At 46.7% G+C, this 15,195-nt stretch overlaps 2 long non-coding RNA genes across 10 annotated transcripts in view; one reads left to right on the forward strand and one right to left on the reverse strand.

The window, feature by feature from the left end:
- Positions 1–15,195, reverse strand: part of LOC120396712 — a 55,008-nt gene that overhangs the window by 31,489 nt on the left and 8,324 nt on the right. The window contains exon 3 of one of the 9 annotated variants that reach the window (XR_005593310.1): positions 12,027–12,257. The exons of the other annotated variants lie outside the window; for them this stretch is intronic. This is a non-coding gene — a long non-coding RNA (uncharacterized LOC120396712). Of the gene's footprint in view, positions 1–12,026; positions 12,258–15,195 lie in introns of those variants that run through there. 9 annotated transcript variants of the gene reach the window in all.
- Positions 14,903–15,195, forward strand: part of LOC120396714 — a 67,451-nt gene continuing 67,158 nt past the window's right edge. Inside the window, exon 1 of the long non-coding RNA XR_005593317.1 lies at positions 14,903–15,038. This is a non-coding gene — a long non-coding RNA (uncharacterized LOC120396714). The remainder of the gene's footprint in view (positions 15,039–15,195) is intronic.

The raw sequence follows: 15,195 nt of genomic DNA on the forward strand, positions 1-15,195 counted from the left end.
GTCAAACACAGTGTCCGCGGTGGGTCGGGGCATAGCTCGGCAATTTACGCACCCCCCCCGACCCCCAGAAGTTAAAGGGAAAACAATCCTCTGTTGACTCTTTTACATGTCACCGTATCTGTACTGAATGCTGCAGATAGACGCGCTGCTGCAGCACTCAACAACAACATCCTTCCTCCCACCCCGCCATGGGTGGCTGATGGTACAATAGGACTGCTACCCATCCTCATCATCAGCCTATTGGCACATGGGGCAGTGCAAAAGGACTGGTAACCATACCAACTTGCTTGGGACAGGTCGATCAAGGTCGCCTGGTCCTAATTTTTCATGGTAGATGGTGCAGTATGGCTGGTAACCGTCCTCATCATTGCAACAGGGGGCTGAGCTCCATCAGCCCCCACCCTTCATTGTAAAGAAAAGATTCAATTGCCCCTGGACTAGCAGAGGGATGATTGGCTCCCTCCTCCACACCCCTTAATGTCATCTCTGGACTATCATAGCAGCTGGAGGCTTCCTTCCACTCATTTCTCACAAACGACTACCTGTGTCTTATTCATGCATTCTATATTACTTCATCACACAAGTGGGGGGACAATGGTATTGGAACCCAGGAAGGCTGGGGGAAGAACGGAATGAACAGCTGGGGTTGTTTCAGGAGCACACCCTGTGAATAGCATTCAGCTCAAAATTTATGCATGATTGGACAGAGAGCAGCTGTGCTCTCTGGTTCTATGATACAGTGGTTCTCTAGTACAGTTGCCCATATTCTAGGCAGGACTGATTCTATTTTTAGATACCCAAAAAGGAGGGATTGACTTGGGGAGTCATTCCCAAATTTTGCTTTTGCGCCCCTGGCTGATCGGCCAGGGGCACTTATGACAGCACCAAATGGCACAGTGCAAAAGGACAGGTAACCATGACCATCTTATTACCGTCTTCTTACCAGTTCATGGTATGGTAGACGGTACAGTATGCCTGGTAACCATCGCTGCTGTCATGCAAAAGCAAAAGCATGCTGCTGTGTAACGCTGCTGGTCCGCCTCTGTCAGCGGCATCTAGTACACATACGGTGACATACACAAAAGGCAAAATAGGGTCCATTGTTGCCACGCTATGGCGTGTGCCAGGGCATTTCATGGAAAACGTGCTCGAAATGATTGTCTGCCGTTGCTTTCCCGGAGGAAGGAATGACTGGCAACATTTACCCAGAATCCACCGCGCAAATGATTTGTGCAACAGCAGTCACAGGGGTCTCAACAAAAAATTCACAGAGACAGCCTAGACTCAATTAATTGTTCGCAAAAAAGTATCTTTGCAAGGAATTCACTAACTGTTTCCCATCTCACAGCTTCCACTGTCTCCAGACCATCCCCCTCGCAGAGGCTGGCGAAGATTAGGCGGCGAAAGAAAAAGACAAGGGACACGATTTTCGATGAATGTGTGGGCTGCTACCTAGCCGAGGCGGACCAGCAGAGGCAGTGGAGGGAGAAAGTCTCTCTGTACCAGCGCTCACACAGCGAATGGGAGGAGAGGTGGCGTGAGGAACACAAGCAGGCGACTCAAGCAATGCTTGTACTAGTGAGGGAGCAAACGGACACGCTCCGGCGACTTGTGTATGTTCTGCAGGACCGCTGCAGGACAGAGCCCCCGGCAGTATCTCTGCAACCACCCTCCCCCGCCACAAAGTCACATACCCCCCTCACCCTAAATAACCAGGAGGATGCCCGCCCTGGGCCGTGAATACTGTCACTGCACCCCAGCAGAGTGCTCAAGTAACCAAAAGCTCTCATACCCTACGTTTGCATAAGTCCTTCCCTTCCGGACTCAAACAAGTCCCAATCCCAGTCCCATCCCATAACTGTGTACTTAAGTAATAAAAATACTTTGCTGTTAAGTACTGTTTCCGTCATGTTTTTTCACTGAAGGCTGTGTTTGAATGGGGTGCGTGGGGAAGTGCGTTGCTAATTGCATAGGACAGGCACCTTTCCCAGGGTACAGACACGGGGGCCGGATCAGCAGCGGGTCACACACACAGTGCAGTCAGTAGGCACCGTGGTCGGTATGGGAGGTGGTTTCCAGGTTCTGTGTGGGCGGTGGGGATGTGACTTTTTAGCGGGGGAGGGCGGTTACAGATCTTATACAGCGGTCCTTGTCCTGGACCGCTGAGTCATGCAGCAGAGGAATCTGTATCCGTCCTCCTCCGCCATAAGGCCATATAGCCCCCCGCACACAGAATCCCAAAAAGGAGGGATGGCAGGCTCTGTTGAAACAAGCAGTCCGGCAATGCGGACCGCTGTAGGAGCAGGAGCCTGTCATTCCTTGAGTTTAGAGGCGGTCTTTACATCAGCGCACACCCTATCCACCACAGTCTGCGTTCCAGTTTCAACCCTTTAACGAAAAGTCATGAATAAAGAAACCTCTCCTCAGTAACAGTGTGACATGTATTTTATTTTTACACGTGTCTTGGAAGTGGGGGAAACGGGGAGAACGGGGTATTTAACCGAAGAGGAGAGTCAACAGTAACTGGGTAAAGAAATAGGGGCAGGTTCAGCTTCTCTGTAAAGAAACTGAACAGTCACAGGTCACGCTGCTCGCTGCTCGCTGGTATTTAAAGAGTTCCTTGTCGCTGTCCCAGGCGCCTGTATAGGGCTTCATGAGCAAGTGCATTAGCGGGCAGGCTGGGTCACCGAGGATCACTATAGGCAAATGCACATCCACAACAGTTATTTCGTGGTACAGGAAGAAACTACCTTCCAGCAGGCGTCTGAGCAGCCCACAGTTCCTGAGAACACACGCATCAGGAACCTTGCCCGGCCATACGACGTTCATGTTGGTAAAAAGGCCCCTATGGTCCCCCAGTGCTTGCAGAACCATTGAAAAGTAGCCCAATTTCTCAGCAGCTGAATGTGGAAGAGGTGGATGATAAAGTGCGAGGAGGAGAAAACGGCGAGGATCGCAGCGGGCTCCATGCTTGCAGTGCACTGGCGTCCACGCTGTCACTGACCAGAAAAGTGCACAAACAGATTGCCCGCAGGCGCTTTCAGGGAGGGAGGGAGTGAGGGCGTGATTGACGGTTCAATGACGACAGTTACCCAAAACCACCCTTGACACATTTTTTCCCCCAGCAGGCATTGGGGGCTCTACCCAGCATTCCAATGGGCAGCGGGGACTGCGGGAACTGTGGGATAGCTTCCCACAGTGCACCGCTTCCAAAGTCGACGCTGGCCCCGTTAATGTGGACTCAGAAATTCGAATTAGTGTATTTAGTATGGATACACAAATTCGACTTCATAAGGTCGAATCCACAAATTCGAACTAAGTTGATTCGAAATAGTCTTGTAGTGTAGACAAGTTTTGATATGTTATTCTGAACATCGTTTTACAGAGAGGACACGATTGCCCTTCACTGGAGCAGATGGGTAGTCCCCAGTAACTGCTGTACTTTTTTATGCTGCTCATATACTAACACAACACGGCAAAACAGCCTGGGATATCCCAGCCCCACAATATAAACTATTATGAATGTCTAATCTGTTCAGTTCTGCAAAAACCACCCTGGATTGCAGCTGTATTGATGTGCTGATAAAAAAGTTTTATTGATGATTGGGCATGTTACCCAAGGTCCCACCTGACTGGTTCACAGAGACACCTTATTGACAGAGTCTCCCATATGTCCTAACAAAACCGTTGTGGCCAGCTATGCTGAGCAGAACAGTGCAGCTGCTTCCCTGGCCCCTCCGCCTGCAGTGAAATCGATAGAGAATAGCAATAAGGTTCAGAGCATCCCCCATGACAAATCTATTGCTAAAACCAATGTTTCATTAATGGCAAACAAGGTGCTCTCCAAGAACTTCAAGGTTGATTTGACCTCAAGGCTTTTAGCTGGAGAATATTCATTTTATACGGGGGGGAAAACAGTGTAAAATTAACACTTTACACTCATATCACACCCACTATCCGAGGATATTAGGGCCAGATCCTCAGCCACTGGAAGTATTTATTTATATTTAAATAGTAAAAGAGATGTCTATACAAGAGCTCCAGGCAACCTGACACTTCTGTCACAACAACAAAATACTCCCAGCAGCATTAAAGAACACAGGAACACAGAAATCTACTTGAAAAGCCAGCCAGCTGCCAAAACACTCCTTTCCATTTGCTAGTATTCTGGGCATATACTTTCAACCATCTGGAAAAAAACCCAATCAACAGAGAAGGCTAGGAAATGATTTTTGACCCTATGATTGCCAGCAAAATCCCTGAAATTTATTAGTGTAAGTAGAATTTTTAGAAAAAAAAATCTGTTTAATTGTAAAGCCATTTTCCATTGGGAAAAAAATTTGGAGTGAAATTTTTTGAGCGGTTCTACTATCAAATAGGTGGCTTTAAGTAGAACTGTGCTGAGGGTGGCACAGATGTCACTATATAAGACTGCCTAGGATCCTGGGTACATACTTGCATTGCTAACCCGTACTGGGGTCAGTGCTGCTACAACTCTACTGCTATTGTTACCCAAGCTAGTTAGATGAAAGCTAGTAGGGTTATGCCAACCTGAGCTGCAATCACACCTCCGAGTGCAGTGTGGACCTATTCTAAGGTTATTATACACTTGTGATGAAGTGGGACTGTTCTTAATGTTTCCTCTGAATACTGTGTGGGTGCCACAGTTTCTGGCCGACACTCTGTCTCCTGGCAATTAATGGCCCAGGCCCTTCCCGCCTGCAAGAGGATGCTAAAGGTGTGGGAGAACAAAGAGGTCAGGTGACCTCCTGGCCCGGGAAAGAGACAAAGCCCAGAGGAGGAGGAGCTGGAGGGGGAGTCAGTTGCTGGAGGGGGAGTCAGGAGCTGGCTGGGGACAGGAAGTGAGGGCAGACAGGGTAGTCTGGCTTGCTGGGCCCCAACATGGACCCAGCTAAGGGGTCCCGTTCTCTGTACCTACAAGCTCTGTTTTAGACTGTGTTCCTGTCATCTAATAAACCTCTGTTTTATTGGCTGGCTGAGAGTCATGTCTGACTGCGAAGTGGGGGTGCGGGACCCTCTGGCTTCCCCAGGACCCCACCTGGGCAGACTCGCTGTGGGAAGTGCATGGAGGGGCATATGCTGAATGCTCCAAGGTCAGACCCAGGAAATGAAGCCATCTGAGCTTCTTGCCCTGAAGACAGTCTGCTCCAAGGGAGAGGAGGCTCCCCAAAGTCCTGACTGGCTTTGTGGGGAGCAGTTGCAGAGCATCGCCCAGGGATTCCGTGACAACACTGCTCCTCTTTACACTGTCAGAAGTGATGTAAAGCAGCTGTAGTGTAACTGAGACTTAGACCCCTTGTTGGATCCAATAGATGATATCTAGTGGGATTCTCATGTACACTCAGGCCCCTTTGCCCCACTCTGGCAGTGTAAATGAGACTTAAATGCAATTTGTGCCCATTTTTACGCCAGAGCAATGTAATGTGGCTTTAGTGTAAACAAGGATTAGGCCCTTTAGACCTTGCTCTGCCACCACTGCTTGACTCCAGTTTTACCTTGGTGCAGCTCCATTGAAATCAGTGAAATCAGTTATACCAGGGTAAAACTGGTAATGCGGTAATGACAGGCCCCTGATGAGCCAATCCTGCAAGCCTTGTTCCTGTCAGAAGTCTTGATGCAGGTAGCCCCATTCACTTCAGTGGAACTACTCACAGGAGTAAGGGTTTGCAAGACTGGACCTTTGCTTTGTGGGGTCAATTCCAACAGGTGTACCACCACACTGACAATGATGCTTCTTGTGAAAGGTCAAAGGAGACGGGGGAAACTACCCCAAGGCAGCTCACAATCTACTTACCTTCCTCTGCTTGCTTACTCTCTTTGCAAGTTCCTGTGCGATGATGGAAGATCCCTGTGGCTAGAGCGCTAGCCTGAGACAGGGGTCGATTTTCCTGTTCTGCTACAGCCTTCCTGAGAGGCCTTGAGCAAGCCGCTCTCTGTGCTTTAGTACCCCATGTGTAAGACAGGGCCAATGGCCCTTCCCTGTGTCATAAGGATGTTGTAAGAAAGGATACACTGAAGATTGTGAAGATCTCTCATCACAAAGTAATGGGGGATAGAAAAGTGCCATAGAAAGTTGTGGATCGGATAAGGGCCTGATGATTCCTAGCTGCTTTTATATGTTCCCACAATGCTTAACGTATTCTTCCTCACTTTTCAGTGGATTCTCACTGATCAGATGCAAAGGCTCATTTCAGGTCAAAGCAAACTTTCCTTGATCAAGTAGTTTGTCGCTTTTTTCAAGCAGATGTTACCATCCCTAATTGATGAAATAAGCTTTAGCTGTCTAAAAGCGTCATGGCCAAACCATAAAACCAGGCGGTGGGAGCAGTGTGAAGTTGGCACTAACTTAAATGATATCTGCCTATAACTACGTGTGGGATGTTGTTGATTCCATTTTGTTGCCAAGATCAAGGCTCTGTAATAAAGGAAAATGATCAAACAGGCTCAAGAATAAATGCAATGCATTGGCATGATTGTTTTTCTGAGAATAGACTCGCCAAGTTTTCATAGTGCCTTTTGAATCCTCTTTTCTAGGCAGCGTCCAACCACATATTAATTTTGTATTGCTTCAAACTTTACGGCTCTCATCTTGAAACATGCGGATTTTGAATTGCTGATCGGACTCCACTGCTGAGCCTGCATCTTTTGTTCAATAATTAACACGAAAGGCTCTCGGAAGCCAGCTTTCTTCCCTACTGACTCATGGACATGTACTGCTCAGAGCATCACCATGGTAGTTGCTTTGTGTGATATCCATTTCTACTCACAGGGGACTCAAGTAAGACCACTCTGATTTTAACAGACACACACACAAGTGAAAGGTCAGTGCTTTTAGCCATTAATAAATCCCTCTGGCCTCTTGTGAACAGAGAGAGGGAATAGGAAAAAAAATCCTACTAACTTTTGTATTGTCTGTATAATTTTATGCACTAATCCAAGTGCCAGTTGCTCAGAACATTGGCTTTGATGACTGGAGCATTTGAGCAAGCAGTTAATATTTTGAGACGAACACTGCAGGTAGATTGATGCCTGGATACCGGCGTGATGAGGACTTTAGAAATGCCCAAATATCTGGGGCCAGTTCCTCAGCTGGTATAAATTGGCACAAGTTCCTTGAAGTCAGGTACAACACTTGGAACAGATACTCCATTGGTGTCTATCAGCATTGTCCCAATAGAACTACACCGATTTACACCAGCGGAGAATCTAAGCCATATGATGGTATCTGAATTTTTGTTATAGAAATCAAAGGATCATTATAGAATTGGAGACAGGAGGGTCAAACTGCAAGGCGATGTGTAAGTTAGAGACCCTTAGAAATACTTACACCCTTTACTGATGGGTAAGGAAGCCCAAGTTGCTCTAAAAGGTGCAGGCTAAAGTTGGGTGGGGACTGCTTTGATTTACCCCTTCATATACCCTCTGCTCACTGACTTATTGTGAGCTCTTCTCTTCTGACTCCTGGGCATCCAAGCTGCACCATCTTAGACTCACTTGGGGCAAATTCAGAGGTGATATTTAAAATGGGGGCATAAGTTACACTTTGGTAAGTGATTCCTACAGGAATCTTAGCGCCTAATCCAATGCTCATGGAAGTAACATCACTGAGCAAACCAGGAGCCAGAGCCAAAGCTCACTGAAGTCAAAAGGAATCTCTCCGCTGCTTTCTGTGAGCTTTGGCTCAGGCCCCATGGGCCATCAGCAGCCTCCCTAAAGAGTGCAGTATCCTCTCTGCACAGCACCAGTGCAACTTCTTCCTTGCTGCAGCCTGTCCGTCACTAAGGTGCCTGCAGATCCCTGGACTGGGCTTCTGACTTACAGCCAGTCTGCACTGTATTCCCACTATCCCTTTCCCTTCCTAGCCTTCTCTCTTATGTTGGCCATCACTGCAGAAACGCCCCTGCATTGTCCTTTATTAAAGAGCTAGTCTGCACTTCAGATGCTCTGCCCTTTCCTACTGCTGCTGCTGAGTTGATGTATTATTTCCTGTCCCCCTCCTGCACTGAAATTGTCACTGGCTGGGAGTTTTCTTTATTGTGCATCACTCAGTGGGGAGATAGAGTTGGATGCGGTTCAGCTATCATCAATCAAAATAATTCAATGGCCTCTGCATAGTGTGGGACTCAGGAGCTAATCATGCTTTGGTTGTTCCTCCGCCCCCCTCCCCCGAACCACCCGGTGGCCCAAGCTACATCTCTTTGGAGCTGTGTTTGGTTCTGAGCAGCTCGTGTTCTGAATGGGATATAGAGCAGAACTGTGTGAGGTGATGTCTGCAGAAGGCTGAGTCAGCTTTCTCTGCAACGGTAAATCTATCGGTAACTCCACCAAGGACACTACAGAAAGGGCAAAGGCATATGCTGAGGAACATAAAACAAGAGGCTCGGAAGCAGAAGGGTGTTTCCTTTTCAATTCACTAGACTTCAGGCCTGAGGTAATTTTCCCCCCCTTACAGGGACAAAAAAAACCCTCCCCCTTTCTATAAGATTAAATGCATCTCATATAATTGTGCATTAACCTTTGCTCCTGCATTAGGCTGCTGTGGGTTTGCACCCTGATGCTTATAGCTCAGGATTCCAATTAGCCAAAGTGGCTCTTTGACAGACTCCTTTGTTCTGAGCCACCCAATAATGGAGGAAACCAGTTAATGCGAGGGGAGATGGATCGCTGCTCTTCTTACAGCTCACCAGAGGTTTGGTGCCCCGAGGACGGGAATGAAGGCTTATTTTCTTAATGCATGAGCTAAAGGGGCCTTTTTGTTCACCAAAGGGCATTTCAAGGCAGCTTTCAGAGTGGGGAATCTTTAGTTCACCCCTGTTCAAATGTGTTTGCCTCATAGACTAAATTGGGGGGGAGTAGGGCACTCCCTCATCTGATGACATACAGCAGGGATATTTATAGGAAAAGCTTTTTGATGGCCTGAGCTGGAAATCTCATTTATAGCAAGCCTCTTCCCAGGTAATTAAATAGCATACTCCAGGGTAAGAATATTGATCTGGCTCTGCTGCTTCCGACCACTCCTTCTCTGCAGGGAGAGCAAGGGCCTGATTCTCAACAGAGCTTCAACTGATTTTAGGGGGAGCAAGATTGGGGCCATTGCTGCCATGTGGAATAAATACCATGCCCCTCAGCTTGACATACATGAAGAAGAGCTGGCCAGATGCCATGCAACTATATGAATTGTGTCCCAAGAAAAGTTAAAAGAGCCAGTTGAAAAAATTTTTTCAACAGAAATGGCTTTTTGACTAAATTGAACATTTTCATTCCGAAGTTTCATTTCCGGCAATATTTTCTGGTGGTCTTTTTTTATGACAGAAGAAACCAACCCCCCAAGAAAGTCAGGAAACATTTCCATTTACTAGGACAAGTGGTTTTTGTTTTTTGGTTTTTTTTTTGGAACCCCAAAATAAATTGGTTTTTTTAAACTAAAACCTAAACATTTTTACTGACAGTGGTCTTTGCAAACCAAAAGCTTTCAGTATTCAGTTTTGGTTTTTCATTAAAAAAATTCAAAATTTTATGTGAAATACTGAAGAAAAGACCATTTTATTCCTGAAATTTCCTAAAAAAAAACAACTGGTACTTTTGACCTGCTTTACTGACTTTACATCTTCAAACCCACTTTGAGTGTTAACTAGTTACCCGAATCAACACCATATTTTCAATATTTAAGGAGTTTAGAATGTATCTTATTTCACTACAGACAGTTATGTTCAATGATCGCCACTGTTGATGGGATCAAGGAGTTAGGATGGGAGGTATGATTGAATTGGGAGTTGTGGTTTCAATACTGCTGTAATTTGAAGAGTGCCCCAACTCAAAATCCATCTAACTACACTCAGGAGCAAAGTTACCCTCATGCTTAAGCAGGATCATGTCCTAAATGAGTAGAGTCTTTCTTTGTAGCAGTTTCATTGAAATCTTTTCTTACTTACCACATGTATTTTAATCTTTTTACCATGGTAAATCATCTGACCTGCCAGACTTTAGTATTCTTCCTCTGCTCATGTAAACTTTAATCTGATAATAAGAATTAACTATTCTCTTTTATATGTACAATTCAATAATCCCATTCATTTTTTTAAGGATCATGTGTGCATGATTGCCAAGAGACATGCTACATTACTGTCGGGATGTTGTATGAATTGCCATGTTACAGAGTATAAGCCACATAAATGGTGGAGGCAATACAAATAGGCTGCAAGATTGTGTCATCTTGAGTCTGGTGCAACTCCTTTTGAAATTAGAGGTAGACTTTCCACTGACTTGATTGGAAGTTGGATCAGACCCACAGTACATGTGATGTACATGGTATTAGCATACGGATACATTATGAGGGGCACTACCAGCCTCCAGGGTTTCCAGTTGTTATCCTATTGAGAGTAAAGAGCTTATACTCAAAGAAACGGAATAAAGCAGTGTACAGAAAAGTGCAAATACACTTCCACTAACATGAATAATTTGATCCACACTTTAGAGTCAGTGTCTATCTCCCTGCTCTCCACCCAGTGGACAGAAAATTCACAAGACCTTTTAATTTGTGTCTGTATTTTGCAGGCTTCACAGCTGAGAGGAACATCTTGGTAGTCACATTTATATAGAAAATGGATTTGATGTTTTGTGATTATAAAGAGTTCAGAGTGAGCTTGTGCTAGGTGTAGTGGGGCTCACAATAAAACAACCTTGATTCTCTGAGTATGAAGGCTGGGTCAGGGACACCCTGAACGGTGTAGAAAATAATTGTTTAGTCTGCATGTAAATTGCTTGTGCAATCTGATGGGAAAGGCTGCTGCTCGGTCTAAGTGGCTGTTCACCTTTCTGTGAGCAGCAGTAGGATCATGAGGTCAAACTGCAACTGTGCACCATGTTTTTCTTGTAAAGACAGAAGACATGCAAGACCGAGTTTGAGTCAGGCCTTTGACCTCCCTGCTATTGCAGGGAAAGGATGAATGGTGTGGGACCTTAGCGCACGCAATGCAAGCTTCCCTCTTGTGCCCTGTGATGGGGTCTGCTTACCCTGCACTGGTCCAGACAGGGTTAAACCCATATTGTTGACAGAGGAAGTCCCGCCTCCCAGGCAGGACTGGGCATGCTCCAAATGCTCTAGCAGTATAAAGGGAGGAAGCCCAGCTCATTCTGGACTGGAGACTGCAGGGGAAGGACCTCTCTGGGAAATGCCCATGGAGGACCAGCCCCCTGACTGTTCTGGGAACCAGAGCCTCACTGGGCCTGCTTGAACTCCTGCAACTGAGGAGCCAAAGGGGGCAACCGGTACAACAGACCATTGAGAATTCAAAGCCTCATAGATTTGTAGATTCTAGGACTGGAAGGGACCTCGAGAGGTCATCAAGTCCAGTCCCCTGCCCTCATGGCAGGACCAAATACTGTCTAGACCATCCCGGATAGACATTTATCTAACCTACTCTTAAATATCTCCAGAGATGGAGATTCCACAACCTCCCTAGGCATGGGAGACCCCAATGCAGATACTGGTAGGAAGTGATCCAGGGAGGGTGATGGAGTGGTACCTCCCATCTGGGAAACTTCAGTGTGTTTTGGTAGGACCTCCCTGCTGAGTCAGTGGCAAATTGCTCTGCCACTGTTAGGCCCTGGGTTGGGGCCTGGTAGAGCTGGGTGGGCCTGGGCCCCCCTACTGGGGTTGCCACACCCCTTGGTGGGAGCCCCCCACATTGAACTCTGGCTGCTAGGCCATGCTACCCTGCATCCCAAGGGTGGCTCTATTGAACTCTGGCAGCTAGGCCACACTGCCCCGATCCTAGGGGCCATTGCCTGTGTTTTGGACCCTAGACCCTGACCCGGTCATCTAGAAAGCCTCAGAGAAGACTCATAGGCGATGCTCTTCTGCCCTTGACACCCTGTTTGTGTGATTGGGACGGGGGAATAGACTGCCACATGCCCCCTACACCATCCCAGCAGATGACAGTGAAGTGCATATTCTGTGCCAATCCAATAGCAATGATTCATGAACTACAGTAGAAACCCTCTTTTACTAACTAATTGGGGGTTAAGGAGTTCATAAAATCATAAAATGGAACATCTCAAAATGACAGTAGGGATGGTGCTTAAGTTGCAGCACGGTGCACTGTGTCACTTTCTTCTTGTACGTCAAACCACTGCGAAGAGATTTCCAAGGCCCTGAACGCATCAGAATGTGAAGGGATGTCAACTTGTTCTTCATCAAGATCACTTTTATGTGATTTTTGTTGTTGTTCTTGCTGCTGTTGGGAATGATAGTTTGTTCATAAGATTGGTGTTCCTAAAACCAAGGTGCTACTGTATACACATTCAGTGCCACTGGAATGCAGCCATCTCTGGGGTGGAGAGGCATACGCAGCCCAAACCATGCTGCACAAAAGCTGGAGGGTAGGAAATGTTGGTCATGGCTGAATGGATGGAGGGTCTGATGTGGTGGAGATGGGACCTCATTTTTCAAAGGTCTAATCCACTAAACCCAACAGGTACTTGATGTATCTGCCTTAGGAGGCCTAAAGCTTTGAAGAGCTACCGTAGAATGTGTCTGTCTTGGAAGGACTGAGCTGACCTTGGTGGTGATTGAAGCTGGGGTCAGATCCTCAGCTGGTATAAATTGGCATAGCTCCATTGAAATCAATGGCCCTGTGTTTCCAGGATCTATCTGTTCTACAGAGCTGGGGGCTGATTCCCCACATTTCTCTGGCTCATTGCCGAGCAGGACTAGAGGGTGTTCAGCACCCTCAGACTGAGCAATGTTTGCTTAGATATATAAGCCCTCCTACCCTCCAGCAGCTGCTACTTATTAGTTAGGAAGGGAAATTGAGTTCAGTGGGAGCTGAGGACCCGTAGCACTTTGTAGGATCAAGTCCCATAACAGTGAATCCTTTTTAAAAGTGTGTACAGTAAAAAGGATTGTTATTTCTGGTCTGACTAGGGGTTAAGTTCTGCACCAAGGAAGTCAGTGGAATCAGCTTCTCTCCCTAGGGACCACTGAATCCAATGATATACCCAATGACACAGACCTAGGTTTCCAAAACCTTTGCTGCATCATTATCCTGCATTTGGGGGTGGGGGGGCGGGCATGTGTCTTAAAATGTAGCTGTCAAAACAAAAGTAAAAAGAGGCTACAGCCAAGGCTGTTACTAGTTCTCTGGTAATTACATGTCTTTTGACAGCTCTGCAAGAGCAAAAGTAAATGTTATATTTAATAAAAGTTCTAAAATCAATTCATCATCTTAGACACACTGAAAAGGTAGAGCATGGCCTGGCCTCTATTTCTGGTCCTTGTATTAACCTGCATTTTCAAACATAGATATATTTAAGTTAGGCACCTAAAGCCATATTTGGACACCTGCCAAAAATTGGTGTATGGTCATTACTGACTCAGAAGTAGAAGCTTAGGCCAGTAGTATAGCACAAGGAGATGGAAGATCTAGGTTCTAATTCACAACCCTGCCACTGAATTGCTGTGTGAACTTGGGCAAGTCTCTTTAACCCAGTGGTTCTCAAACTGGGGCTGCGCTTGTGTAGGGAAAGCTGCTGGCAGGCCGGGCTGGTTTGTTTACCTGTCGGGTTTGCAGGTTTGGCCGATCGCGGCTCCCACTGGCCGCGGTTCGCCTGGCCTGGAGCAGCGAACCACGGCCAGTGGGAGCTGCGATCGGACGAACCTGAGGACCCGGCAGGTAAACAAACCGGCCCGGCCCACCAGGGGCTTTCCCTACACAAGTGGCAGCCCCAGTTTGAGAACCACTGGTTTAACCTCAATGTGCCTCAGTTTCCCTACCTCCAAAATGAAGATAGCAATGTTTAACTACCTTTGTAAAGCACTGGAGGTGAACAACCAGTATCAACTATAAATGCTAAGTTTTATGATTTGATCCAGTGGTCAGGGGACAAAAGGCTGGGGTAAGGATTTGGTGAGAAGCTACACAATCAGTCCCCAACTGTGTTTTTGTTTTTTGTTTTTTTTCTAGCACTGATGGAATTCAACTTCAGAAATTGGCTTTGCAAATGAGGTGACCTTGGGTGGAATTAGAGTTTTAATCGACAGATTGATTTTTTTAAGCAAGCCATTTGTTTTGTTTTCTCTGCTGTTAGGCGAACCTCAGAAATTAGACATTTCTTCCTTGACATTTTAGTAGTTATAAGATGGAGAGAAATATTAGCTTTTGAGAAGACTGGCCCTCTGAAGCCATTACACTGATGACTAATAGAGCATTGGCTTCGCTTTTCTACAGATGCTTGATGGGGCCATGCAGCAATTTATTGTCTTTGTGAAATTAAGGTGAAGGTAAAAATGTTACAGCTTTCCAGTAACAAGAATGTTTCAGCAGTTTTCCCCCAGGGGCTGATTCCCATTTGACATGTTGGCTTCAGAATAATGGAGACAAATAAAAACAGTTTAAAGTTTCCAGGTGCCTTGCAATAGGTTTTGGAGACTGAGTCATAAGTAGAGCTCTCATGGGCAATACACTGAGGTCTCAATCCAGACCAGGAGAGGAAAGACCTCCTTAAAACTCTCCTCTGCTGAGACGCTTACAAAAAACTTGATAATGATGGGACGGCTGCTGTGCTGAGACTGCTGCCTGTAATGCTGACCAATACGGCCTCATTATTTCTTTTTACTTTCCCTGTCAGTGTATAACACCCCCCCCACACATTGTCTCTTGTCTTGTACTAATAATAAGCTCCTTCGGGCAGGGTGGACTAGACCCAGAGGCCCCCTGCTGGAGGCCTTAGGGTCCTGCCACACTTGTCCCAGGTAAGGAGCAGTGGAGAGGTCCTTCAAGCAGGCTAGAGTGGCATCAGGGATGCAGCCAATCAGGGCCCAGGAGGACCCTATAAAAAGGAGGTGCAGGTCTTGAAATAAGCATTGCCCTGTTGGAGCTAGAGTGTAGAGAGGCTCCTGGTTGGTGGAGAAAACTGCAGAACAACAGACAGCTCAGTGCTAGTAGGGGCTGGGAGAGCAAGGGGAAGAGTTCTTGGCTGGCTACTGGGCCTGAGCTTAGAAAAGCCCTGACCTAAAGGTAAGGAATTGGTGAGGGCTGGGGGGAAGTGGCCTATGGAACTGAAAACAGTTTCACTAAAGGGACATGGTGGTGTGTGGCTGCTATTCTTAGGGTTCCTGGGCTGCGAGCTGGAGTAGTGGGTGGACCTGGGTTGCACCCCCCCACAATAGGCCAC

The sequence above is a fragment of the Mauremys reevesii genome, linkage group 2, assembly GCF_016161935.1.
Source record: "Mauremys reevesii isolate NIE-2019 linkage group 2, ASM1616193v1, whole genome shotgun sequence".
In the NCBI taxonomy this organism is placed as follows: domain Eukaryota; kingdom Metazoa; phylum Chordata; order Testudines; family Geoemydidae; genus Mauremys; species Mauremys reevesii.